Source organism: Giraffa tippelskirchi, chromosome 8 (genome assembly GCF_054371585.1).
Source record: "Giraffa tippelskirchi isolate mGirTip1 chromosome 8, T2T-mGirTip1v1.2.pri, whole genome shotgun sequence".
NCBI classification, from domain to species: domain Eukaryota; kingdom Metazoa; phylum Chordata; class Mammalia; order Artiodactyla; family Giraffidae; genus Giraffa; species Giraffa tippelskirchi.
In genome coordinates this window covers 73784361-73808987 of record NC_137282.1, presented here as the reverse complement: position 1 = coordinate 73808987, position 24627 = coordinate 73784361, and the positions used below count along the sequence as shown (strand labels likewise).

At 42.8% G+C, this 24627-nt stretch overlaps 3 long non-coding RNA genes across 3 annotated transcripts in view; 2 read left to right on the top strand and 1 right to left on the bottom strand.

Annotated features, from left to right (window-relative positions):
- The window catches only part of LOC145516292 (uncharacterized), a 232578-nt gene extending 210856 nt beyond the window's left edge, over positions 1–21722 (top strand). The window contains exons 5-10 of the long non-coding RNA XR_014061275.1: positions 11608–11647; positions 14906–15020; positions 16857–17103; positions 19380–19465; positions 19707–19796; positions 20670–21722. This is a non-coding gene — a long non-coding RNA (uncharacterized LOC145516292). The remainder of the gene's footprint in view (positions 1–11607; positions 11648–14905; positions 15021–16856; positions 17104–19379; positions 19466–19706; positions 19797–20669) is intronic.
- On the bottom strand, positions 4034–14962 carry LOC145516298 (uncharacterized). Its single transcript, XR_014061281.1, has 2 exons — positions 14872–14962; positions 4034–7604 (listed from the first exon to the last, which is right to left on the bottom strand). It is a non-coding gene; the product is annotated as an uncharacterized LOC145516298 (long non-coding RNA).
- On the top strand, positions 7585–11464 carry LOC145516299 (uncharacterized). Its single transcript, XR_014061282.1, has 3 exons — positions 7585–7710; positions 8090–10896; positions 11194–11464. It is a non-coding gene; the product is annotated as an uncharacterized LOC145516299 (long non-coding RNA).
- Positions 21723–24627: the final 2905 nt, after the last annotated feature.

The window sequence follows — 24627 nt, the reverse complement described above, 5'->3', positions numbered from 1 at the left end:
TGACACAAAAAGGTATAGTTTGATACTTTGTTACTGATGTCAGACTCTCAGCTGTTCTTCCCCATCCCCACCTTCATTGGACAGCCATGTATTATTTGGCTCAGCAGAGAGTGGAAAGGTGATGGAGATAGATGGGATGGATGGATAGACAGATGGATAATATAGTAGAGATAACAGATGATACAGGTAGATAAGTACATAGAGAGATACGTAGATCCTGTACTATCTCAAGAGACCCTTGAAGTCGGGGAAAAATCAGACTTTCCTCTCTGGCCGCAACCCCATGCACAGTGCCTAACCTACCCAGTTACTTTTCTTGAATAGATGCAAAACCAAGTAATCCTGGTCATCTTAGGAAAATCATTTAGCCTTTCATTGCCCCAATCTCCTTAGCTATCTAATGAGGATTTTAAATTTTCTGAGTTCTCTGCATTCTAAAATCACTTTCAAGCCTGAAATAAGGGTACTGACTGCAAGGAGATCCAACCAGTCCATCCTAAAGGAGATCAGTTCTGGGTGTTCATTGGAAGGACTGATGTTGAAGCTGAAACTCCAATACTTTGGCCACCTGATGCAAAAAGCTGACTCATTTGAAAAGACCCTGATGCTGGGAAAGATTGCGGGCAGGAGGAGAAGAGGACGACAGAGGATGAGATGGCTGGATGGCATCATCGACTCGATGGACATGGGTTTGGGTAGACTCAGGGAGTTGATGATGGACAGGGAGGCCTGGCATGCTGCGATTCATGGGGTCACAAAGAGTCGGACACAACTGAGCAACTGAACTGAACTGAAACTGTTCTTGAATTGTATCCCAAGCCAACACGCCCCTTTCCTGCCCTCACGCACCACACGGGGATGCTGTTGTAGCCACTCCCTGTGAAGTGTGCTGAGTGGTCAGACCACATTGGTCCTCTTGACTAAGGTGGGGTACTTGGCTCCTGTCTCCTGCAGACCCATGATAGGGATGGAGAGAGGAGGAGAGGCGGAGGGGCCAGAACCCTCGAAGGCAGCTCTCAGTGTAAGGTTAGGGGTCGTCCTTCCCCACAATGTGGGCTGGAAGCTTGGAGGCTTCGTCTGCCAGCCAAGGCCAGAATGGGGCAGCCAGGCCAGGAGCACAAGGAGACGGTGTGGGGGTGCCCAGACACTCCCCGCGCTTTCCGCTCTCTGCAACCAGGAGCTGACTGCAGCCCAGACACATCCCCAGCTACCGATTAAGGAGTTCTTTCAGGTTTGGTCATACCCAGCCTGAAATGTCCCAAACTGCCATCAATCCCCATCAATTGCATTATTTATGATGTAAGAGCATTTATTAAATTAACTTATGAAATGAGAAGGAGATGTTAGATTTTTAAAGAGGTAATTAAATGCAGTGGGTAGAATTTTCACATATTTCCACTTAAATCTCTGACGTTTCTTTGGAGCTCATGATGGCAGTAAAGTCTCCATCTGCCAGCAGCACCTCTGGGTGCCCTCTGCCATTTTCACCCATCCTGGCCACAAGACGGTGGGGTGAACCGTCCCTCCTGAGAGCTGTGCAGAGACAATCCATTTGATTCAGAAACACCAAAGTGCTGATAATGAAAGTGATGAAATGCATTCAGGGCTTCTCTGACATCCATAAATAGAAGAGGGTCCCAAAAAGTTACAAAGAGAAGCCCTGCAGCAGAGACCTTGTTGTGTATATCCGTGCATTGGTGACGTTACAGGCGCACAATACACAGACCTATGATCTGCAAAGAGGCAAAAATTACGTGTAAAAATGAAACATGCCTTAAAGATACAAGTAGGTAATTATTCTTTCTCCACATTATTTATACCAATAAACTACCTCCTCACATGCTTCCCCAGGCAGCAGTCTCTAATCCCAACGACACGCCCTAGTGATTCCAGTTTCCCCAGGATACAGCCCGTAATACTAACGATGTCCACAATGTATTTTTTAATTTATTTTTTTATTGAAGGATAATTGATTTACAGAACTTTATTGTTTTCTGTCAAACCTCAACATGAATCAGCCATAGGTATACATATATCCCCTCCCTTTTGGAACTCCCTCCCATCTCCCCCCCCCCTCCAGCCCACCCCTCTAGGATGACACAGAGCCCCTGATTGAGTTTCCTGAGCCATACAGCAAATTCCCATTGGCCATCTATTTTACATATGGTAATGTAAGTTTCCGTGTTACTCTCTCCATACATCTCACCCTCTCCTCCCCTCTCCCCATGCACATAAGTCTATTCTCTATGTCTGTTTCTCCATTGCTGCCCTGTAAATAAATTCTTCAGTACCATTTTTCTAGATTCCGTATATGTGTGTTAGAATATGATATTTATCTTTCTCTTTCTGACTCACTTCACTCTGTATAATAGGTTCTAGGTTCATCCACCTCATCAGGACTGACTCAAATGTGTTCCTTCTTATGGCTGATTAATATTCCGTTGTGTGTATGTACCACACTTCTTATCCATTCATCTGTCGATGGGCATCTAGGTTGCTTCCATGCTCAGCTATTGTAAACAGTGCTGCAGTGAACAGTGGGATACATGTGTCTTTTTCAACCCTGGTTTTCTGAGTGTGTATACCTAGGAGTGGGATTGCTGGGTCATATGGTGGTTTTATTCCTAGTTTTTTAAGGAATCTCCATACCGTCTTCCATCATGACTATATCAATTTACATTCCCACCAATAGTGCAAGAGTGTTCCCTTTTCTCTGCACCCTCTCCAGCATTTATTGTTTCTAGACTTTTGATGATGGCCATTCTGACCGGTGTGAGGTGATATCTCATTGTGGTTTTGATTTGCATTTCTCTGATAATGAGTGATGTTGAGCATCTTTTCATGTGTTTGTTAGCCATCTGTATGTCTTAGTTGGAGAAATGTCTGTTTAGGTCTTTTTCCCACTTTTTGTTTGGCTTGTTTTCCTGGTATTGAGTTGTATGAGCTGCCTATATATTTTGGAAATTAATCCTTTGTCATTTGTTTCATTTGCTATTATTTTCTCCCACTCTGAGGGTTGCATTTTCACCTTGCTTATGGTTCCCTTTGCTGTGCAAAAGCCTTTAAGTTTAACTGGGTCCCACTTGTTTACTTTTGTATTTATTTCCATTACTCTAGGAGGTGGGTCATAGAGGATCTTGCTTTGATTTATATCATCGAGTGTTCTGCCTATGTTTTCCTCTAAGAGTTTATAGTTTCTGGTCTTACATTTAGCCCTTTAATCCGTTTTGAGTTTATCTTTGTGTATGGTGTTAGGAAGTGTGCTAATTTCATTCTTTTACATGTAACTCTCTAGTTTTCCCAGCACCATTTATTGAAGAAACTGTCTTTGCCCCATTGTATATTCTTGCCTCCTTTGTCAGAATAAGGTACCCATAGGTGCATGGGTTTATTTATGGGCTTTCTATCTTGTTCCATTGGTCTATATTTCTGTTTTTATGCCAGTTCCATACTGTCTTGATGACTATAGCTTTGTAGTATAATCTGAAGTCAGGAAGGTTGATTCCTCCAGCTCCATTCTTCTTTCTCAAGACTGCTTTAGCTATTCGGGGTCTTTTGTGTTTCCATATGAATCAAGAAATTTTTTGTTCCAGTTCTGTGAAAAATGCCATTGGTAATTTGATAGGAATCACACTGAATCTGTAGATTGCATTTGATAGCATAGTCATCTTCACAATATTGATTCTTCCTACCCAGGAACATGGACTATCTCTTCATCTGTTTATGCCATCTTTGATTTCTTTCATTAGTATCTTATAATTTTCTGTGTACAGTTCTTTTCTCTCCTTAGGTAAGTTTATTCCTAGATATTTAATTCTTTTTGTTGTAATGGTGAATGGGATTGATTCCTTAATTTCTTTTTCTGATTTTTCATTGTCAGTATACAAAATGCAAGTGATTTTTGTGTATTGATTTTGTATCCTGCAACTTTGTTAAATCCACTGATTCACTCTAGTAATTTTCTGATAGTATCTTTAGGGTTTCCTATGTACACTATCATGTCATCTGCAAACAGTGAGAGCTTTACTTCTTCTTTTCTGATCTGGTTTCTTTTTATTTTTTTTCTTCTTTGATTTCTGTAGCTAGGACTTTGAGAACTATGTTGAATAATAGTTGTGGAAGTGGACACCCTTGTCTTGTTCCTGATCTTAGGCAGAATGCTTTCAGTTTTTCACCATTGAGAATAATGTTTGCTGTAGGCTTACCATATATGGCCTTTACTATGTTGAGGTAGATTCCTTCTATGCCCATTTTTTTAAGAGTTTTAATCATAAATGGGTGCTGAATTTTGTCAAAGGCTTTTTCTGCATCTATTGTAAGTATCATATGCTTATTGTTTTTCAATTTGCTAATATGGTGTATCACATTAATTGATTTGCATATATTAAAGAATCCTTGCATTCCTGGAATAAACCCAACTTGATCATGGTGTATGAGCTTTTTGATGTGTTGCTGAATTCTGTTTGCTAAAATTTTGTTGAGGATTTTTGAATCTATGTTCATCAGTAATATTGGCCTGCAGTTTTCTTTCTTTGTCTTGTCTTTGTCTGATTTTGGTATCAGGATAATGGTGGCCTCATAGAATGAGTTTGGAAGTGTTCCTTCCTCTGCAATTTTTGAAAGAGTTTTAGAAGGATAGGCATTAGCTCTTCTCTAAATATTTGGTAGAATTCTATGAAGCCATCTGGTCCTGGGCTTTTTTTGTTTTGGGGAGAGTTTTGCTCACAGCTTCAATTTCAGTGCTTATAATTGGGTTGTTCATAATTGCTATTTCTTCCTGGTTCAGTCTTGGAAGATTGAACTTTTCTATGAATCTGTCCATTTCTTCCAGGTTATCCATTTTATTGCCATATACAGTTGTTCATAATAGTCTCTTATAATCCTTTGTATTTCTGCATTGCCTGTTGTAACCTCTCCTATTTCATTTCTAATTTTGCTGATTTGATTCTTCTCTCTTTTTTTCTTGATAAGTCTGGCTAAAAGTTTGTCAATTTTGTTTATCTTCTCAAAGAAACAACTTGTAGTTTTATTAATCTTTACCATTGTTTATTTCTTTTTCATTTATTTCTGCTCGGATCTTTATGATTTCTTTCCTTCTACTAATTTTGGAGTTTTTTGTTCTTCTTTTTCCAGTTGTTTTAGGTGTCAAGTTAGGCTTTCTATTCGATGTTTTTCTTGTTTCTTGAGGTAGGATTGTATTGCTGTCAACTTCCCTCTTAGGACTGCATTTGCTGCTTCCCATAGGTTTTGAGTTGTCGTGTTTTCATTGTCATTTGTTTCTAGGAATTTTTTGATTTCCATTTTGATTTCTTCAGTAACCTGTTGGTTATTTAGAAAGGTGTTGTTTAATCTCCATGTGTTTGTGTTTCTTACAGTTTTTTTTCCTTGTATTTGATACCTAGTCTCATAGTGTTGTGGTCTGAGAAGATGCTTGATACAATTTCAATTTTCTTAAATTTACTGAGGTTTGATTTGTGACCAGTCTATCCTGGAGAATGTTCTGTGTGCACTTGAGAAGAAGGTGTATTGTTCTGCATTCAGATGGAATGTCCTGAAGATATCAATGAGATCCATCTCATCTAATGTTTCATTTAAGATTTGTGTTTCCTTGTTAATTTTCTCTTTTGATGATCTGTCCATTAGTGTGAGTGGGGTGTTAAAGTCTCCTACTATTATTGTGATACTGTCAATGTCTCCTTTTATGTCTGTTAGTGTTTGTCTTATGTATTGAGGTGCTCCTATATTGGGTGACTAGATATTTAAAATTGCTATGTCTTCCTCTTGGATTAATCCCTTGATCATTATGTAGTGTCCTTCCTTAACTATTGCAATCTTCTTTATTTTAATGTCTATTTTGTCTGATATGAGATTGCTACTCCAGCTTTATTTTGCTTCCCATTTGCATGGAATATATTTTTCCATCCTCTCACTTTCAGTCTATATGTGTCTTGAGGTCTAAAGTGGGTTTGTTGTAGACAGCATATATATGGGTCTTGTTTTTGTATCCATTCAGCCAGTCTGTGTCTTTTGGTTGGAGCATTTAATCCATTTACATTTAAAGTAATTATTGATATATATGTTCTTATTGCCATTTTCTTAATTGTTTGGGATTGGTTTTGTAGATCTTTTTTCTTCTCTTGTATTTCTTGACTATATAAGTCCATTTAATATTTGTTGTAAAACCAGCGTGGTGATACTGAATTCTCTTAACTTTTGCTTGTCTGAAAAGCTTTTGATTTCTCCATCAGTTTTGAATGAGATCCTTGCCAGGTAGAGTAGTCTTGATTGTAGATTTTTGCCTTTCAGCACTTTAAATATATCCTGCCATTCCCTTCTGGCCTGCAGTGTTTCTGCTGAAAGATCAGCTGTTAAGCATGTGGGGTTTCCCTTGTATGTTACTTGTTGCTTCTCCCTTGCTGCTTTTAATTTTCTTTTTTGTGTTTAGTCTTTGTTAGTTTAATTAATATGTGTCTTGGTGTGTTTCTCCTTGGATTTATCCTGTATGGGACTCTTTGTGCCTCTTGGACTTGATTGACTATTTCCTTTTCCATGTTGGGAAAATTTTCAACTATAATCTCTTCAAAAATTTTCTCATGTCCTTTCTTTTCCTCTTCTTCTTCTAGGACCCCTATAATTCGAATGTTGGTGCATTTGATATTGTCCCTAAGGTATCTGAGACTATCCTTAGTTCTTTTCATTCTTTTAACTTTATTCTGCTCTTCAGAAGTTATTTCCACCATTTTATCTTCCAGCACAGTGATTCGTTCTTCTGCTTCAGATATTCTGCTATTGATTCCTTCTAGAGCGTTTTTAATTTCAGTAATTGTGCTGTTTGTCTCTGCATGTTTATTCTTTAAATCTTCTAAGTTTGTTAATTGATTCTTGCATTTTCTCCATTTTGCTTTCAAGGTTTTTGATCATCTTTATTATCATTATTCTGAATTCTTTATCAGGTAGTTTGCCTATTTCCTCTTATTTATTTGGACTTCTGTGTTTCTAGTTTGTTCCTTCACTTCTGTAGTATTTCTCTGCCTTTTCATTATTTTCTTTAACTTACTGTGTTTGAGGTCTCCCTTTCCCAGGCTTCAGTATTGAATTCTTTCTTCCTTTTGGTTTCTGCCCTCTAAGGTTGGTCCAGTGGTTTGTGTAAGCTTCTTAGAGGGTGAGATTTGTGCTGAGTTTTTGTTTGTTTGTTTTTCCTCTGATGGGCAGGGCTGAGTGAGGTGGTGATCCTGTCTGATGACTGGGTTTGTATTTTTGTTTTGTTTGTTGTTTAGATGAGACGTCCTGCACAGGGTGCTATTGGTGGTTGGGTGATGCTGGGTCTTGTATTACAGTGGTTTCCTTTGTGTGAGTTCTCACTATTTGATACCTGTGAGGGTTATTTCTCTGGTAGTCTAGGGTCTTGGAGTCAGCGCTCCCACTCCAAAGGCTCCAGGCTTGATCTCTCAGCCTCTGGGTTCAGCATCGTTTCTGGCTGCAGCTTTGCCTCCTTCCCTCACAATGTATTTTTATGCTCTTTTGCAAAAGTATGTGTTTCCCTGTCATGGTATCCTACAAGATGCACATAACAAAGAGATAATTGCCACATTTCTGTCTAAAACCTGCAAAGAAAGAGTTAAAGTAAGTATGCTTGACCTAGGGAAGATGCTGAATAAACAGGATAAGTTCAATGGCAGGACTGAAGAGTCTCAAATTTGCCACACTTGGGTGAGAACACTGTTCTGTTCCTTGGATTAGTGTCCAGTCAGGTGTATTGGTGTGGAAACAGAGCATCTGGTGCAGACATGAGCGCTTCACTCATTAATGCATTTTGTTCAATCAGTGATCACTCCCTGCCCTCCAGATCTGTATGGGCTCTAGCAGGGGAAGGGGGCATTGTAGCAAACTGACACTGACATTTTAGGAATCAGTGAACTAAAATGGACTGGAATGGGTGAACTTAATTCAGATGACCATTATATCTACTACTGTGGGCAAGAATACCCTAGACAAAATGGAGTAGCCCTCATAGTCAACAAGACAATCCAAAATGCAGTACTTAGGTGCAATCTCAAAAATGACAGAATGATCTCTGTTCGTTTCCAAGGCAAGCCACTCAATATCGTAGTAATCCAAGTCTGTGCCCCAACGCTAATGCCGAAGAAGCTGAAGTTGAACGGTTCTAGGAAGACCTACAAAACCTTCTAGAACTAACACCAAAAAAAAAAAAAAAAAGATGTCCTTTTCACCATAGGGGGCTGGAAATCAAAAGCAGGAAGTCAAGAGATACCTGGAGTAATAGGCAAGTTTGGGCTTGGAGTACAAAATGAAGCAAGGCAAAGGCTAACTGAGTTTTTTGCCAAGAGAATGCACTGGTCATAGCAAACACCCTCTTCCAACAACACAAGAGAAGACTCTACACGTGGGCATCACCAGATGGTAAATACCAAAATCAGATTGATTGTATTCTTGGCAGCCGAAGATGGAGAAGCTCTATATAGTCTGCAAAAACAAGACCAGGAGCTGACTGTGGCTCAGATCATGAACTCCTTATTGAAAAATTTTGATTTAAATTGAAGAAAGTAGGGAAAACCACTAGACCATTCAGGTATGACCTAAATCAAATCCCTTACAATTATACAGTACAAGTGGCAAATAGATTCAAGGGATTAGACTTGATAGACAGAGTGCCTGAAGAACTATGGACGGAGGTTCATGACATTGGATAGAATGCAATGATCAAGACTATCCCCAAGGAAAAGAAAGGCAAAATGGTTGTCTGAGGAGGCCTTACAAATAGCTGATAAAAGAACAGAAACTAAAGGCAAAGGAGGAAAGAAAAGATATACCCATCTGCTATTCCAAAGAATAGCAGAGATAAGAAAGACTTCCTAAGTAACCAATGCAAAGAAATAGAGGAAAACAATAGGATGGGAAAGACTAGAGATCGCTTAAAGAAAATTAGAGCTACCAAGGGAAAATTGATGCAGAGATGGGCATAATAAAAGACAGAAACAGTATGGACCTAATAGAAGCAGAAGATATTAAGAAGAGGTGGCAAGAATACATAGAAAAACTATAAAAAACGATCTTAATGACCCAGATAACCACGATGGTGTGATCACACACCTAGAGCCACACATCCTGGAGTCCGAAGTCAAGTGGTCCTTAGGAAGCATCACTAAAAACAAAGCTAGTGGAGGGGATGGAATTCCAGCTGAGCTATTCAAATCCTAAAAGATGATTCTGTGAAAGTGCTGCACTCAATATGTCAGCAAATTTGGAAAACTCAGCAGTGGCCACAGGACTGGAAAAGTCAATTTTCATTCCAATCCCAAAGAAAGGCAATGCCAAAGAATGTTCAAACTACTGCACAGTTGCACTCATCTCACATGCTAGCAAATTAATGCTCAAAATTCTCCAAGCCAGGCTTCAACACTGCATGAACCAAGAACTTCCAGATGTTCAAGCTGGATTTAGGAAAGACAGAGGAACCAGAGATCAAAATACTAACATCCGTTGGATCATCGAAAAAGCAAGAGAGTTCCAGAAAAACATCTACTTCTGTTTTATTGATCATGCCAAGGACTTTGACTGTGTGGATCACAACAAACTGTGAAAAATTCTTCAAGAGATTGGAATACCAGACAACCTGACCTGCCTCCTGAGAAATCTGTATGCAGGTCAAGAAGCAACAGTTAGAACAGGACATGGAACAACGGACTGGTTCCAAATAGGAAAAGGAGTACGTCAAGGCTGTATATTGTCACCCTGCTTATTTAACTTATATGCAGAGTACATCATGCGAAATGCTGGGCTGGATGATGCACAAGCTGGAATCAAGATTGCTGGAAGAAATATCAATAACTTCATAGAGACAGATGACACCACCCTTATGGCAGAAAGTGAAGAAGAACTAAAGAGTCTCTTGATGAAAGTGAAAGAGGAGAGTGAAAAAGCTGGCTTAAAACTCAACAGTGAAAAAGCTGGCGTAAAACTCAACATTGAAAAATCAAAAATCATGGCATCTGGTTCCATCACTTCATGACAAATAGATGGGGAAACAACGGAAACAGTGACAGACTTTATTTTCTTGGGCTCTAAGATCACTGCAGATGGTGACTGCAGCTATGAAATTAAAGATGCTTATTCCTTGGAAGAAAAGCTATGACCAACCTAGACAGCATATTAAAAAGCAGAGACATAACTTTGCCGACAAAGGTCCATCTAGTCAAAGCTATGGTTTTTCCAGTAGTCGTGTATGGATGTGAGAGTTGGACTATAAAGAAAGCTGAGCACTGAAGAATTGATTCTTTTGAACTGTGGTGTTGGAGAAGACTCTTAAGAGACCCTCAGACTGCAAGGAGATGAAACCAGTCAATCCTAAAGGAAATCAGTCCTGAATATTCACTGGAAGGACTGATGCTGAAGCTGAAGCTTCAATACTTTGGCGATCTGATGCAAAGGACTGACTCATTGGAGAAGACCCTGATGCTGGGTAAGATTGAAGGCAAGAGGAGAAGGGGACGACAGAGAATGAGATGGTTGGATGGCATCACTGACTCAATGGACATGAGTTTGAGCATACACTGAGAGTTGGTGATGGACAGAGAAACCTGGTATGCTGTAGTCCACAAGGTTGCAAAGAGTCAGACATGACTGAGCGACTGAACTGAACTGAGCAAGCTGACCACTCACATCTTCTTGGGGCTGAGTGACTGAAACAGGAAACAGGTGTCCTTCAAATCCCCCTATAAGTACAAAGACAAGTCTCGAAAGAAAATTGTAGTTAGTTAGAGAAGAGTATGTTCCAGAACGGAGTGTTGAAAAGTCTCCTGGGAGTAGACCAGTCAGTGATGCACAGAACCTAGTGGGAAAGGCGTGTGATGAGAGAGAACGCCCGGATAACCGCAGGTACAGAGGACCTGAGGCAGGAGGGGCCTGGTGCCATGATGGCAGGTGGTCATTAGTTATAGCAGAATTTTTTATGATGTTCAAGGGTAAGGGCCCTCACAGCTTGGGGATTTGTGAGAAAGCATTAGAAGTGGCACCATAGCTGCCCTTCAGATTAGAGTATAAAAAATATGGGAATAATTATGTAAAATGTAAAGCTTCCTAGAAGTGCTAAATCCTTCATCAAATACCTCCCAAATGCTCCCACGCTGATGGATTCTCAGAGCCTTAACAGCCACCCCCCATCCATGCCCTCAGCTCATCTACTGTGCAGGCCTCCTGCCCACAGCTCTGCAAAGACTGCTGCGGAGTTCCTCCCCACGCCCCAGAGGAGGCGGTCCCAGAGATAAATCCTCCACGTCACTCCTCTGCTCAAAGCCTCAGTGCCCTTCCATCATGCACAGAGTTACAAAGACTAGAACAGTGGTTAGGCTGACCTACAAAGCCCAGGGCAGTGTCACCCACAGAAACAGTCAAACAGCAACTCAGCATCTCCTAGAAGGCATACGAACCACGTAAACAGAAAGAGGTGAAGGTGATTTTAAAAATATATCTTATTTTAGCTAATACGTCCAAAATATTATTTCATTGTGTATTCAACCTAAAAATATTATGAGATATTTGACATTATATTTGATATTAAATCTTCCTAATCCAGTGTACATTTTACAGATACGTCAAAGAATGAAGAATACCACTTTCTCCACAGCAGGTGAGTTGGTTTTTATTTATGCATCAGCAGCAAGGAAGGGAGTCAGGGGTCATATTTCTGGAAATAAAATGCTCCACCATTCTGGATGATTAAAATATTAAAGAGGCATTTGTGTGCTTTTACTACTTTAAATACTGCTTTCTTTGACTTATAATAATAATAATAATAATAATGCCTAATTGTGTGTAACAGGGCATCTGTATAACATCTCACAGATGTTTATGTAAAACAATATAATAAAATCAGGAATCGTTACTTTTGGAAAAGGTTTTTCAACTTTAAATTGGAAAAAAATAGAAACAAGAGAGACACAGAAAACTTTAAATTTTAAATGTGGTGGAAAAATAGGTGATAGATCAATCTAGATCTATCTAGATAGCTGTACATGGATATTTTCTAGGTATAGGTAGATCTGCATGCATGAGCGCATGCTCAAACCTGTCCAACTCTTCGCGACCCTGTGGACTGCAGCCTGCAAGGCTCCCCTGTCCACTGGATTTTCCAGGCAAGAACACTGGAATGGGTAGACATTCTCTTCTCTAGGGGATTTTCCCAACCCAGGGATCGAACTCAAGTTTCCTGTGTCTCCTGCATTGGCAGGCAGATTCTTTACCACTGCACCACCTGGGAAGCCATAGGTAAATCTAGATATAGATAAATATAGGTGAATATAAATCTAGATAGATTTATTAGAGATCTTAAATGCATATATACATAGGTGACTAGATACCTGGATGCATACATAGATGTATAGATAGAAATTAGATTGGTCTAAATACAAATAGATCTAATCTGCATCCACCATCTGGATAGCAAAAGAGATAATAGGTAGGTGGTAGATGATAAGTGATGGATAGAAAGGGAGAAAGAAAGGAAGCAAGAACATGAACTCCAGTAAAGAGCCATCAAGACAAAAGCCTCCTGCCCCAAGGAGGAGCCCCCACCACACAGAGGAGCCTCAGCCCCACGGACGAAGGACAGCCTACCTCCAACAAGCAGAGGAAAGGGGAGGGACCCCCACATGTCAGCAGAGGGCAGGTCCGGTGTTGATTTAGGAGGAGCGCAGTCAGGGAGCAGAACTTAGACCCCAGGGCAGGGTGTGCACTGTGTCCTCAGAATAGGCTGGAAGCCCACCTCCTGGTCCTAGAGCCACGGTGATGGGGGTCAGGGATGCTAAGTCCTGAGACATTGTAGGGCAGGGGGAGAAGGGGGTGTCCTCCAGAGGGGATGTGCAGTCACCCCCGATTCCTGGCCATGGGGGTCTCTGCTGGGACCTTGTATGGTTTTGTTTTGGTCTCATCGTATGTGAAACGAATCACCAGTCCAGGTTCAATGCATGATACAGGGTGCTCGGGGCTGGTGCACCGAGATGACCCAGAGGGATGGGATGGGGAAGGAAGTGGAAGGGGAGTTCTGGAAGGGGAAAACATGTACACGCATGGTGGATTCATGTCAATGTTTGGCAAAACAAATACAACATTGTAAAGTTAAAAAATAGAAAATAAACTAATTAAAAAAAAAAAACAATGTGACAAGTGATTTCATCAATAGTTATATGCATGTAGACATGTTTATGTGATATATATATAATTCTAATTTCAGATTATAATTATAATTTTATTATTTATTATATAATATATAATAATTATAATTACTATTCTAATTATAATTCTAATTTCTAAGATATATATAAAGAGATACCAATCTCAGTGATTCAATTTATCCTAACCCATGCATCCTTTTTATAGTAAATATTTCATCCAGTCTTCTCTTTAATCCTCTACTGAAATTCACTGATGATTTAACCTATGTGCTGCTGCTGCTGCTAAGTTGCTTCAATCGTGTCTGACTGTGTGACCCCATAGATGGCAGCCCATCAGGCTCCTCTGTCCACAGGATTCTCTAGGCAAGAATACTGGAGTGGGTTGCCATTTCCTTCTCCTGTGTACACATGTAATTTTAAAAAAAAGGTCAACTCAATATAACTCCTTAATACAACATAGATATAAAAGAAAAGAAAAAAATGACAATTTATCTCAGAACTGATATGCATCTTCCTTGTAACTGATCACTCAAAGTAAAAGTCACTCAGTCGTGTCCGACTCTTTGCGACCCTGTGGCCTGTAGCCTGCCAAGCTCCTTCATCCATGTAATGCTCCAGGCCAGAATACTGGAGTGGGTAGCCTTTCCCTTCTCCAGGGAATCTTCCCAACCCAGGGATTGAATCCAGCTCTCCCACATTACAGGCGGATTCTTTACTGTCTGAGCCACCAGGGAAACCCAACCGATCACTGAGGTCTACATTAAAAATAAAAGACAAAAAATACCAGATGTTTGCAGCTTAAGTGAGCTCATCAGGAAAGGGACTGACAGTGATGCAGCCTACAGGGATGGGTTTTGACAAATAAAATACTACAGCCTTGTTCAAACTGGAGGCATGACTTCCCCAAAACATTATCAACATGCGCTAAAGTTCTCAATGAAACAGTGTGACATGTTTTCTCAGATTACAGGGTGGATTCATGGTATGTTAAAATCAGGTGAAATTTACCCGTCTCATATAAAAAAAAAAAAAAATGGAGCTAAGCTCTGAGCTCAGGGGGTTACAAGAAAGCTTCCCGTGTACAGAGGCCTCGGGCATCCAGGCCAGGTGTCAGTGCTGAACGCCTCCTGCACCTTGTAGGTTGTCCTGCATCCCAGCTTATTTCCCATTCAATCATGTAAAAACCACAACTTGCCCACCAGGTTCCAAAATGCCCTGTAGGAGACAGCGTGGCCACCACTACAAAGCACTAATTTAGGGAAAATCATATTTTCCTGTAAGTCAATATCCCTGTGGGTGCATGCGTAGGTAAGACACCTCTCTATGTCAGCAGTGTTGAAGGAACCATCTTTCCTTCACTAATATGGCTATCACGGGCATATTGTTCTCTGCCCATCCTGGGGAACCTCACAGAAAGCCTGTTCCTCCCTTCCTCCTACTCAGATTCCGTCTGTCTGTTCAAGGGGGCTGTACAAGTCACATGCATTCCTACAAGTCAGTCCCGGAGAACTCCGTCTCCCCCGTGCACTCTGGAAGGTACCTTACACCCACTCTTTTCCCTTATAGCACTAACGTCTTCTTTTCCAGTCATGTTAGTCTTGGCTCTTCAGATGAAGTGTGAGCTTCTTGAGGACAAGGACTGACTCCACAAAGCCCTTCTGATAACACGAAGGGTGGATACCTGTCTCCACTTCGGGCTTTTCTCTCCCACACAGGCCGTGTGAGGTCTTTCTTTCTGCTGGTGACCGTCCTGCAGAATTCTGCCTACCTGGTCAACATCCATGTCAGGCAGTTTTGAAAAAAAGGGAAATAAACAGCATCAGTTAAGAGGTAAGAAAGTCATGGAAATGTTCTTTTATTTTCAGATCAATAATAATGCAGCTCAGACGCAGAAGCAAATTCCAGAAGCAATTAAACTCAAATGCTTTGGATGATTTATGTGCTTAATTAAAGGCTTATGAGAATTCATTAAGAAGTTACATAAATTGTCTTTATTCCTTACATCTGGATTATTTACACATACAGACTCATATTTATGGAAGAAAATGAAGGTGCTCTTTCACATTTTTAACTACAATCAAAATAAATGCTTGGAAGCCTGCTGATATGAAAATTATGCTTTATTTCTAAGTTAACTTTAGGAAATCAGCTGTTTGTTTTCCAGTTATTATATTACACTTTTACAAGTTTATTTTAACATCATAGTTTGATTCTCATAGTGTGGAACCTTTGCTCACTGAAGGTGGTTGCTGTGGATTAAATGTCTGTGTCCCTTCAGAATTCATACCTTGAATCCTAACCCCCCAGGTGATGGCATCAGGAGGGAGGGGAGGCTTCTGGGAGATGAGAGGTCACAAGGGTGGGGCCCCCATTATGGGATCAGCGCCCTGACAACAAGCTCCACATCAGCACCCTGACAGCAAGCCTCACATCAGCGCTCTGACAACAAGCCCCACAGAGCCCCCAACCCTTCCCCCACAAGAGGTCACAGAGAGAAGATGACAAGATGCCATCTGTGATCCAGGAAGTGTCCTAACCAGACAACGAATCTTCCAGGCCTTGGTCTTGACTTCCAGCCTCTAGAGCTGGGAGAAAGTAATGTCCATTGTTCCTGACCCATCCAGTCTCTGGTATTCTGTTAGAGCATCCTCAAGTGAAAGAGTTGTCAACACTCACCTTTAGTTTATTTTATGAAAAAGTAAATTTGACATTTTTCATTGAAGTGTAGTTGATTTACAACATTATAGCTGTTTCAGGTGTACAACATAGTGATTCAAAATGTTTACAGGTTATACTCCATTCGAAGTAATCATAAAACATGGTTAGAGTCTCCATGCTGCACTTACATATCCTCACAGCTTATTCATACACAGCAGCTTTGTCTCCCATGACCCTCCTCACGAGTAACCACTAGTTTGTTCTCTATTTCTCTGACTATGTTTCTGTGTTATTAGATACATTCGTTGTTTTGTTTTTTAGATTTCAGATGTAAGTGGTAACATAAAATATTTGTCTTTTGAATAAAAGCAAAGTCTTGTCTGGCACTTAATGACGTAAAAGGCTCTCCACTGCCTCAAAAAGTCACCGTCTCTTTCTCTAAACAGACTGTGGTCCAATGGGTGCGCAGTTGCTGATGCCCATAAGGAGCACGGTCTGGGTCCCTGCAGACCCCGCAGCACCTGTGGGGAAGAGTACAGGGTCCTGCACAAGAAACTAAGACACGGTGGGTCTCAAGGTTAAAAATAAAGCCCCCAACAAACAAACAAGGCAACCACGGGAACATGAGAGATCTTTGGAGGTTCTGGGTGTGTGTAGCATCTTGACTGTGGTGCTGGCTGGTATTACAGGTGTTTGTGTATTTCCAAACTCATCAAACTGTATACATTGCGTATGTGTAGTTTTTTGTATATCTCAGTAAAACTGAGAAGAAAAAAATAAATGAAATTTACAATTGGATTTCTTCTTCCTTTTGACTTTTTCAAAATTATGGCTCTCCTTTTCGTATTGAAATTAACCAAGAAGGGCATCCAATTAAATAGCACTTGTTATATCTCCGTGCTTTTCAGCTAGTTGTTTGTATGTCTGTGTTTCTCTCAGGTACACACACGTAATCACCCACACGATCACCATTAATTACTAGATTTATTAAGTTTACTTCTCCTCCAGAAACCAGTGAGCGCCCCGTGTTGATGGGAAAGCACGTCGACACAGCTTACCTTCTGCCCAGCTTCTGCGATCCCACGTGTGTCACGCTGAGCCAGCACAAGAGCTCTGCACGGAACAGCTCGGGAGGCGAGATTGCTCCACTCAGGACTCTACACACGTGCATTTCTGAACATTCCCGAGCTACACGGAGTGTTTCTTAATCCTAAGCTTCCTATTCAAATGCGTTTTCTGTCTAATGCAGGCAAGGGTAAGGCTCCAAACACTGAAAGAAATGTCTGGCTAGGTTGAAGCAGAGAAGAGAGCACAGAAGCAGATTCTGAAAAATGTAGACATGGAAGAGAAAGGGAGGAAGATTAGGGAAAAGATGAATCCAAAAATAGTATACACATTGTGTGTGTGTGTATGTGAATACAAAACTACAAAAGCAACACTTGTATTTTCCATGTTAGCAAACATGGATACACCTCCATGTAGTTTAATCTCCACTGAAAAAATAAAACAACATGTGAAACAATACGCAATACAGCAAAGAAATGGAAATCAGTTTGTCTTTTACAAATTAAGGAGACGTCCCTCTTCCTTTGGGAAGCTGAGACGTGTGAGCAGGGATGACAAAGGGCTACCAGCTTAGTCCTGCTGGGACTCTGGAAATCTAGATGGGAGCTGCCTGGTTAGTCAAGCCTCATAGTAAAACCAGGCTGAGATTAGCAAGTTACTCTCCTTTTTGGTTCCGTGGATCTTACACAATCACTGGGATGTAGGCGTGTGAGGGCAATAAGCCAATAGGGTCCACTCTGTTCACAGAGTGCAAGTAGGTCAGGGTTCACCCAAGCCACCCCGTGAGGCCATATTAGATGTTTCTGGACAGCTCAGTTGGTTACTGATTTTATGGCCTGTGATGTATCTAGAATAAGGTCTTCCCCATCAAGTGGGAAACAATGCAGCTGTGGCTCCAGATTCTGTCTCCAGGAGAGTCTTGTGACCTTAACAGGAGGGGGTAGTGGCTCATGGAGAGAGAGCTTAAGGGCAACCCTGCTGTGGATCTGCAGGATCAGCAGCCCGGGGGCAGGGCCTGGAATCTGGGACACAAACTTCCAGGTGACTCACCTGTGCCATGAGTTCGAGAGCCACCACTCTAAGGAAACCTCCCAGCTCGGGGATCCCAGGCACCTGCTTCGGTCACTGAGGCCTCTCCCAGGCAACCAGCATCTCGAGCTGGTCCTGACTCACCCCCGGGTCCTTCCTCTACTTCGGCTTCACCCATTTCCTGGCTCACACTGCTGAGGACGCAGTGCTGATGGGGGAGTGTGAGGCTGGTGCGGCGAGTAATCACACCTCCAGGCCTCACGGGAGGCCGCCCTGCTCAGGGAGGAGGGTGATCATGCGTGTGCCCAGTACCTTAATGCTGACCTCTGATACACAAGGAACGCAAGATTCTATATCTATGTTAATGATTTCAAGTGTGATCCTTCTTAACCACCCAGCATTCACTGGGAAACTGCTCCTGTCTCACAGTGATGGCTCTTAACTCACACACTAGGATGTACGGCCTTTTATAAATGCTCCACAATGAAGCACGTGCCTGGCATATCACAGTTTACAACAGATGTTAATACCCAAACTCCATCCCAGCTTCAGGACGATGACATCACTGGTTCTCACAGTCACCTTCTCAGCTCCCTGCTTCTCAGGAGGAGGCCACACCCCAGGAGGGATGATGACCCCTCCTTCCCAGGAGGAGGGCAAGGCTCCCAGCCACATGATGTGAGCTTGGCTGGTCTGGGGGGTAGCAGTCCCAGAAGAGATCGGAGTGAAACACTACTGACTTTTTGCAAGCAAAATGGTCAAAAGCAAGAATGGGCTGTAAAACAGATCTTTCAAAAACAATTTTTTCAATAGATTAGCTGTCTTTATTCTTCCTTATGGATTTTATGACTGTGTTAACAACACTGTATCATGTACTTGAAATTTGCCAAGAGTAGATCTTAAGTGTTTTCATTACCAAAAAAAAAAAAAAAAAAACATTGGTGAAGTGAGACTGTTTATTGGCTTGACTGTGGCAGTAATCTCACATTATCTACGTATATCAAATTGTCATGGTATACACCTTAAATATGTGCAATTTTATTGGTCAATTATATCTCAATAAAGTTGAGGAAAAGTGTACAAAGAGACATGGTTAAGAATAACTTTGCTAATTTTGTGGTTAATTGCAACAAAGAGAAAACATTCTGCTCTGCTGAACCATTTAATACTAATTTCTAAATCATCATCTGTTTGGGACATGTGTTTTACCCTTCTGTGTCTGACTTATATATGTGGATAGGATACTTAATTTTTGACTGAAGGAATGTTGTATCCTTGGAAAGTATGTAGTATCCTTGGAAAGTCAAGCTCTCTAAGAAAATTATAGCCAAGAATATGTACTCAGAAATTTATTCAATGGGGCACTCAAAATTACTTTTAGAGCATATATGAATTAATATTTCTTTTAGCGAAAATTGTACTTATTTTATGTTACAGAAAGAAATGTGCTCTGTTGATGTGTCGTACCAGTACAGCAATGACCAGAACCAGAAGCTGTGGACACAGCAGTTGGGTAACGTCTGGTGAGTGGGGAGACTGTGCTACCCGGGGGGCTGGCAGGGACCTTGACACATGGAGAGGAACGCCACGTGCTCTCAATGCCTGTCCCTAAACCCACAGGAGATGGTACCAGGAGGAGGGGCCTCTGGGAGGTGGTGGTTTAGGGGCATGAGGTCATGAGGGTGGGGCCCCAGGGCAGGGGTTGGTGCCCTAATGAGAAGAGAAGAGGCAGAGACTGGGACACTCCTCCGCTCCCTCCTCTAGGGCCCCAGCAAGACCGGCGGGAGAGCATCCGCAGGCAGCGACCCCACGGGCACTCTGATCCCGGACTTCCAGACTCCAGAAGCATGAGAAGTGAGTTTCTGTTGCTTAAGTCTCTGGGCATTTTGTTTCAGCTGCCAAGCAGACTAATGCGTCATATTTAAGACAGAAGGTGCCAGAGCAAGTCCCAACGGTCCCCAGAAGGAGTTTGTGTCAGCGGCGTGCTGTAAAGGTGCCCAGAGAGGCGGTGCCAGTTTGGAGAGACAGGCTGAATGCTGGCTGGAGGCAGGGAGCCTTGGCCCTTGGCCGCGGGATACCAGATCTCAGTTCGCAGGCTGAGTGTGCACTCGGGTGCGAGACCCCACATACCCACAAGTGGCCCGTGTGGGGTGGTGCTGGCAGGTTATGTGTTTTCTGACGTTCTCTGGCTGTTTGAGCCCTTGCTCACCATGGATGTCTTTTCTGAAACTAGATGTTTGGGACAACTTGAGCTGTAACCTTGGTTGCATAATCTCTGCTTTTGTTCTAGTTACTACTTGATGGAAGTTGTCTGCCATTAAAACATAGTTTCTCTCATGTGAGAAAAGCACAGTAATTACATGTTAAATGAGGTCTTTTAAATACATGAGCTTGGGAGAAGCAAGTGACAATGGAGTAGTGTTTCAGAAAATTACATTCTCGCTTTTCTTTCTATAAATGGCACTGAGTGTTTTAAGTATTTGGGAAGCATATCTGATTTCATATGTGATATAATATGCGGGCTAAATTTTTGAAGGAAAATCTAATTGTACTGTCCTACCATATTTGTTCTAAGACTGAGTTTGGGTCATTGGCCACTGGTAGCCAGTAAATTGAGGGCTATTCTTGAGGTAGAAATAGACCTATATATCAGAAGTGAAGTTTTTTTCACTCCAGCCGGAAGAGCATTTGGAATTAAATCCGAGCATTAAGTGATTTATTTACCAGGACCCATCATGCTGCTGTCAAGATCCCATACCACATGATGCAAGAGCGGTACATCTTCACCATGGCAGCCAGAGGCCTGGGAGCAGCGTCTGCGGGGTCAGCGTGAGCTATTGGAGGTCAGACGTCACATGCCAAGTGTCAATTTGCAAGATTTAATAATAAACTGAGGCTTAGGAAAGGAAGGAGCAAAATAATACTGACTGAAGGAACAAGGAAGAACCGCATTTGACTTTTGAGAACCCACTTATTTAAGGGGGAATTGAGCAGTAAGTCTGACTGACAAACCTTGCCTTCTCTCGGTGAGGGGAGCGCTGGAGGCTGGGGCAGTGGGGCCCCTGAGACCCCAGCGCTGGGTTCACAGGACGAAGTCCTGGTGGGTTCCAGACCCGTGGGCAGTTGCAGGCGCCCTGAACAAATCACAGAGACTCCATTTCACTTGCATTCAGACTATAATTTGCTTTAAAAATCTTTTTGAATGTAGACTCCCAAAGAAACCTTTGCTATAATACGCTGAGTAAGACGGCATTTCCATGTCCTCCATAAGCGATTGTCGCTTCCTCCCCAGAATGCCGATTCTGTCTAGTTTCTGGACAGTAAAGGTCAGTCCGTCTGACGCTGGGGCTGTAACAAGCAAGGCGTGCGTGTCCCAGCGCCTCACATGTGACGTTCAGTGACAGGGTCCCAGGGAGGAGCAGGTGGGGAGGTTGATGAGGGCTCCTTCAGGCTCTGCTGGCCGCTGTTTCTAGCTTCTCGGTTCTGCCAGGGCATCCAGGCCCTGCGCTGCCCGAGCTATACACAGGAAATTAGCACCACACCTTGATTCGGATGGTCCATAAGAAGCGTCTGCAACCAGGGCTTCTTTCACAACACCACTTTGTTGTTTATTAAGTGTCAGAGCCAGAGCTAAAGCTGACAATAAATGCAGTATCGGTAAACCAGGTCACCACCCCAACACCTAACAAAATCCACTGCTTATTGTGAAATAAGAATGATGGCTGATTCAGATAGAATCTGCTCCTGAAATAAATGAGGTTTAGTTAAAAAAAAAAAAAATGAATAGGTTTCTTGGCAAACGTTGACTTAGAAAGTGCAGTATTACAAAAAGCCTCTTGGATTGGATTTGATTTTTCTGCTTTATATGGAAATTTGCGTTACTTTATATGAATATTTCGAGGCAGCCTTCTTAAAATATTAAATTTTACTTCATAAAAAAGGAGAAAATAGGAAAAGACCACAAGTCATTTCGCTTAGGCCTCTCCTCTAGTTTAGGAAGAATCACATGAAACAGGTTCTCTAGAAAATAAACCAAATTTATTCGAATCAGGCCATAACAGACCTCGAGCAGCCAGCTACTCAAATATTTTTAAAGATCCAGTTCACTCTCTGTGGTTGGGGGTTGGTCTTGAGTAGCTGAGTAACTGAAGCAGTGTCAGGAGGGAGGGGAGGGTGCCTGGGCTGGGGGTTGGTCCCCCCAGGAGCTCCAGGAGAAATAAGCAAAGGGCCCGGTGTGCCTGCTGGTCTTCAGACCAAGCGCCCTTCAGCAGGAGATTCTAAATCTCTCACAACAGCTAGAAACCAGCTGAGATTAGCACAGACAGTCTGTGGGAAACAGAGACCCGTGAAAATCCAAGCTTCTAGGACACTCACTCCCCTGCCCCCGGCTCCCAGTTATGTCTTAGTGCCTAGTCTGTCCAGTGTTTACGGCAGCCAGATTGTAACTGACAGTGTCTAGACTCTGGAATTCAGAATCACACGTTACAGGGCTCTAAACGTGGAAATCGGCTTCTAAACCGTCTCTCCAGTGAAACGTGGAGCGTCTGAGGTCACCGGTACCTCACGTGGTCAGTCATTGTGGGTCAGGTCATCAGGCAGTCAGGGCCAGAAGCTGTGTTCTGTCCCTTTGCAGGGCTCTGGGGCTCCTGAGCACGTGGGGGAAAAGCAAGCAAGCAGTGCTTAGGGGACAAAGGGGCAGGGGGGCTGGGGAAGCAGGGAGAGGAAATCTGAACAAACGCTTGGCTGTTTTCCTGCTTAGTTGAAGTATAATCGACAAAAATTGGATATGTTTAAAGTGTACGACTTGATGCTTTGATAGATGAATACATTATGAAGCAATCACCACAGTCAATTTAAAATGCTCAAACTCATGGCATCAGAGAGCAGATTGGTGGTCATGGGGGTGGGGTACGGAGATGGAAATCCAGTATGTTGGTCCAAGGGTGCAGACCGTCAGGTGCTGGAGTTGGGAGATGAGTGGGTTCTGGAGATCTGACCGACAGCCTGTGACAGGGCTGACACACTGTGCCGTGCACTGCAAACGCTGAGTATTCTCAGACAAACCTCAGTTGGCCTCTGGGCAGGTCCTCAAGGGATGGGTGCAGCTAGCCTGCATGCATGGCTTCACTAGACAGAGTCACAGGTGTGAAGTGCTGGGTGTGAGGTTTGCACAACAGACTGGACACAGGCTCCTCGAGCCACTGGGGCTTCCTCACATACGAGGTCTTTGCATTTTAGAACATGTGGACTTGACTTTAGTTTCATGGAAAGCATTTAAGCCTGAAGCAGTACCCTCAGACTTCTTCTGGAGAAGGATGGTCCTGAAAAGGTCCAAGACGAGGGGAGGAAGATGTGAGAGGCTTCAGCCAGGTGACAGGCCGGCAAGACGACAGGAGGGGTCGTGGCGGAAGAGGAAGCCGCTCAGAGTGAGTCCGCAGGCTCTCAGCGCCGGCAGGGACCTTTGCTGCGTCATGCGGGGTCTTCCGTGGTGGTGTGGGCTCTCTGGCTGCAGTGCGCTGGCTTAGTCACCCAGCAGCACGTGGGACTTAGTTCCTTGACCAGAAATCAAACCTGCACCCCCTGTATGTTGAAAGGCAGATTTTTAACCACCAGGGTATTCCCTAATTAAGATATTCTGCATTATCTTAATTTAGATAATTTAGAGATTAATACATTCTGCATTATCTTAATTTCTCCTCCAAAGTAGCGTTGAATTGCTAGACTAGTGAATTGACACCTGTGGAAGATAAGAACTCCAGTTTCCTGACAAAGGTCACAGAGCTGGAAAATGGTGAGCCAGCCCTGGACCCAGTTCTGGTGGTTGCAAATCCATGGTCTGACACTGCGCGATATTCTCTGATGTGAATGTGTGACTTGCTGGTGGGCAAACCAACGCAGGGAGGAGGGAAGGTGCTGGGAGGGAGAGTCCTGTGAAAATGCCGTCTGAACAGCCATGTCCTATGGGACAGGGAGTCGTCAGGATCAGAACCAGGTAAACAAACAAGATGAGGTTAGGAAATGTTCAACGTGAGGTCCTCGAGGGCCGTGGATGTCCCAGATGTGGTTGGAAGGACCTGCCTGCCCAGGATATGCAGACGTTGTCAGTGTGTAAGCTGTGTAGGTGACACTGGGGGAGTAAAACACGGTGTATGATTTAAACGACGCACCTGTCAGAATGGCTGGCGCCCAGGCCGGACAGCAGTGAATGCTGATGAGGAGGCGGAGCAGCAGGAGGACGCGTTCCTCGCTGGTGCAGATGCAGAGTGCTCCCATCACTGTGGACATCAGCCAGGGGGTTTCTTACAAAACTAAGTGTACCAGACCATTCAACAATCATGCTCTTCGGTATTCACCCAAAGAAGCTTAGAACTTATGTCCACACAAAAATCTGCACAAGGGTGTTACAGAGCTTTATTCATAATTACCCAAACTTGGAAGTAAACCGCTTGTCCTTTAGTAAGTGAATAGATAAACAAACCATGGTCCATTCATACAATGGGCTAAACATGGAAGAGCTGTCAAGTGAAAAGACCCAGAGAAGCTTCAGTGCATCCTGCCCAGTGTACAAAAACTAAATGCTGTGTGATCCCAACCATACGACCTTCTGGAGAAATCAAAACTGCAGACACAGCGTAGAGATAAGTGGTTGCCGGGGTCCCCTCAGTGAGAGGGCAGGTGAGATGAG